Here is a 4,428-nt window from a genome sequence, read left to right as displayed (position 1 = left end):
CGTGCAACCGTCAACCGAAATCGAATTCAAACTTTCCGGTACTGGGTAACATTCATATTTTTATGCATAATAATTAATGAAACAACAGGAACATAATTTTGGTAAATTTAGCACAATAAGGTATTATAGATATTAGTGTAAAGTCCAAACACGACTGCTTATCCCAAAAAGGCAATATCAAAATATTAAACAAGAATTAAATTTTCAAACAACAATAAATAATCTTTAATAATATTAATAATAAAACAACAAAATATGCTGTGACATTCTCTAAAGATTTATTACTAAAATCTTCAATTTTGTGAAATAGAATTAATAATAAAAATATAAGAAGTAAAAATACAAAAATGAAAATGAATAAATAACCTGAGACAAATAAATTAATAAAACTCTTTTAACGTATTGAAAAAGATAAGTTAAATACATATAAAAATTAATGTTTTAACCATTTCGCTTCGGCAGTCCAGTCCGCCGAAATACTGCCATTGAACGGAAGCGCGCGCTAAAAATGAGCACAGTATGCGTGGTTGCTGTATATACGTTTTCCTAAGGCTTAAATAACAATAATTCTTGTAAGAACCGAATATGAAATATCGTTTCACTGTCAATGGATTTAACAGCTTTTTTAGCGTGAAACAATATACGATAGTTTGGACGTTCGAAATATATTGCGCAAAACGTTTTGATGTTTTTTCAACACTGAGTACCTTTTAAGAAGTGATTAATCCAATATAACAATAAAATCAACAGAAAATGTTCTGTCGATAACGAAAAAATGTATTATTGACTACAGTATGGCACTAGTTTATGGGGTGCCGAACCCAGGATTCGTCGCGTAGGCGCCGCCTATATGCAGCGCTCGTACCCACAGGTCATTTTGTGGACGCTGCATATAAGGGACGCTCGTACTCAAAGGGCATCTCGCGGGCGCCGCCAATAAGCGGCACCCGAAGCGAAAGGGTTAAGGAAGGTCAAATTGAAAAAACTCTTTGAAAATTTAGTTTCTATTAAAAGTTTTAATTCGCACATTTAGAAGTTATATCTGCGTGCATCTCTAACTAACCATTATTTATAGTTTTCACATAAACATTTAATAGACCATTTAAAAAAAATTGATAATAATTTAAACAAAATACTATGGTAATCTCGACCACAAATGTATTTGAAAATGATAATTAATGTATATCTAATTAAATATTAATGTATTTTAATTTGCATAAGATGTGTTTCTGATTTTTAGATTGCAAAAATTCAGATTTCTAATTAGGATCATTTATTGTGGTTTCCATTATCAAATTCAAATGAATGAACGAAATGTAATCACTTCTGCAACATAATGAGATAGGAATCATTAACAACGCAGTTGAATAAGTAATCGAAGATTTGAAGTTTATTTTTGATTTCAAAGGAAATTTCTTTTAAAACTAATTAAATTTGGCAATTTTGTAAATATGTGTTTTAATCTAATATTTTCTTCTGCATGAATTACTTCGTCATATGATATACGCTAATTACAATCAGATAGAAGACTATAATTTCCAAGTCGTGTTTGTAATTTCTCAGTCGTGAATAATCTTACTAGGAAATAAGATACGTAAAAATTTTGAAAGCAAAGTGGTAAAAAAACTGTAATACTTTGATGGAGAGCTTTAAGAGTATCTAATGTTAAATGACCATTTTCATAAATATCTATAATTCCCAAAATTATAATTTTATTTAAACTATTTTTTGATTTTAATAATAATAAATGAAAATTTTAACAATTTTTAATGTTCTTGTATTGATAAATCTTTATATAAATTTAATATTAATTTTAAATTATATATTTATAAATATTTTTATTTCACCATTAAAACAATTAATATATTTAATTTTTTATGTAATTTTAATAATAATTAATATTTTAATTTTAAAACAAAATATTTCATTAAATTTATTTATTTTAATTATTATTTTTATTAGAGGAATTTTAATTTTATTCCCTTATTTTATTTGTTTAGTTAACAATTTAACAAAAAAAAATAATTATTTAAATTTAATTTCTTTAAATTTATTTTTAATTATATTTATTATTATTCAACTAAAACAATTCAATAAATTTATTATAAAAAATTCTAATTTTAATTTTATAAAAAATTCTAATTTTAATTTTATAAAAAATTCTAATTTTAATTTTATAAAAAATAATAAAATTAATACTATTAAAAAATTATATTTAAATCTTAATTATTTTATTTTATTAATATTTATTATTCTTTTAGTAATTATATTATTTATTATAACAAAAATTTGTTATATTGAAAATAAAAATTTACGAACAAAAAATGAAAAAAATAATTCCAATAATTTATAAAATAAATTTATTAAATTTACCAATATCATTTATTAATTTACCAACACCAATTAATATCAATTATTTTTGAAATTTTTGATCAATTTTAGGTATATTTCTAATAATTCAAATTATTTCAGGTTTATTTCTTTCTATACATTATTGTCCAAATATTAATATTGCATTTTATAGAGTTTCTAATATTATAAAAGATATAAATTCAAGTTGATTAATTCGTCTTATTCATATAAATGGTGCTTCATTTTATTTTTTAATTATATATTTACATATTGCACGAAATATATTTTATTATTCATTTAAATTATTTCAAGTTTGAATAATTGGTGTATCAATTTTATTTTTATCAATAGCAACTGCATTTTGAGGATATGTCCTTCCATGAGGTCAAATATCATTTTGAGGGGCAATAGTAATTACAAATTTAATTTCAGCAATTCCTTACATTGGTCAATTTACAGTTGAATGAATTTGAGGAGGGCTTTCAATCAATAATGATACATTAAATCGATTTTATTCATTTCATTTTATTTTACCATTTATTATTCTTTTAATAGTTTTTATACATTTAATAATTTTACATATTACAGGATCTTCAAATCCTATTCATTCTAAAATTAATATTTATAAAATTAACTTTCATCCATATTTTTCAATTAAAGATTTAATTACAATTATTTTAGTATTTATATTTATAATTATTAATCTTCAATTTCCATATATATTAGGGGATCCTGATAACTTTAAAATAGCAAATCCTATAATTACACCAATTCATATTAAACCAGAATGATATTTTTTATTTACATATTCAATTTTACGAACTATTCCTAATAAACTAGGAGTAATTATATTATTTTTTTCAATTTTCATTTTATATTTAATTCCATTAATTAATTTAAATAATTTAAAAAATAATAAATTTTATTTTATAAATAAAATTTTATATTGATGAATTATTAATATTTTTATTATATTAACTTGATTGGGAGGTCAAATAATTGAATATCCATATGTAAATTTAGATATAATTTTTACTTTTATATATTTTTTTTATTTAATTCTTTCATTTTATATTAATAATTTTATTAAAAAATAATTATTTTTAATTTCAATTAGTTAATGAACTTGAATAGTATATGTTTTGAAAACATATTATAGAAATAAAATGTTCTATTAGCTTTAATTAATAAATTAATGTATATATTAAAAATTATTAAAATTTATTGTAATTTAATAATTAAAAATAATTCTTTAATTAAACAAATATAAAATGCATAAAATAAAATTAAAACTAATAATTCGATTCAACATATAATTATTAATTTATCATATCGAATTCGAGGTAAAACCACGAATTATAATTAAGATAATTATATGAATTAAATATACATAAATAAAAACAATTGATCAATTAATTAACCCATAAAATATTATAGTTATTAATATTCTTATAAATATAATATTTATATATTCAGATAAAAAATTAAAACAAATAATCTTCTAAAATATTCAATATTAAAACTTGAAACTAATTCAGATTCTTCTTCAATTAAACCAAATGGAACCCGATTTAAATCAATTAACATTCTAATAAAAAAAATATATAAAGGATACATTAAAATTGTAAATTTTATATTTAATTGAAAATTAATAAATCTATTTAGAGAATAACTTTCAATTATTATTATTAATATAAAAAATGTTAAAAATAATAAAATTTCAAAAGAAATTATTTGAGAAACTGCTCGTAATGAACCTAAAATTGAATAATTACATAAAGAAACTCAACCAATTAATATAATTGGATACACTATTAATCTTAAAATTAATATTAAATAAATAATTCCATTATCTATATAATAAAATTTATTAACTCAAGGATATCTTAATCATAATATTATTGATAAAAATATATAATTATTGGACTATAAAGATATGAATTTATTAAATTTAAAAAAAAATTCTTTTATTAATAATTTTAATGCATCCCTAAAAGGTTGTAAAAGTCCTTTAAATCCTATTTTATTAGGTCCTTTTCGTAATTGTATATATCTTAATATTTTACGTTCAAATAA

The 4,428-nt window shown here is 20.1% G+C and overlaps 2 pseudogenes; one reads left to right on the top strand and one right to left on the bottom strand.

Annotated features, from left to right (window-relative positions):
- Window positions 1–2,672: 2,672 nt before the first annotated feature.
- LOC139995010 (cytochrome b-like) lies at window positions 2,673–3,373 on the top strand (annotated as a pseudogene).
- A 200-nt stretch (window positions 3,374–3,573) lies between these two features.
- On the bottom strand, window positions 3,574–4,137 carry LOC139995009 (NADH-ubiquinone oxidoreductase chain 1-like; annotated as a pseudogene).
- Between the last annotated feature and the right edge of the window lie 291 nt (window positions 4,138–4,428).

This window comes from Bombus fervidus, chromosome 15 (genome assembly GCF_041682495.2).
Source record: "Bombus fervidus isolate BK054 chromosome 15, iyBomFerv1, whole genome shotgun sequence".
Classification (NCBI taxonomy): domain Eukaryota; kingdom Metazoa; phylum Arthropoda; class Insecta; order Hymenoptera; family Apidae; genus Bombus; species Bombus fervidus.
Note: the sequence above shows the minus strand (reverse complement) of the source record. Positions and strands in the feature narration are given on the sequence as shown.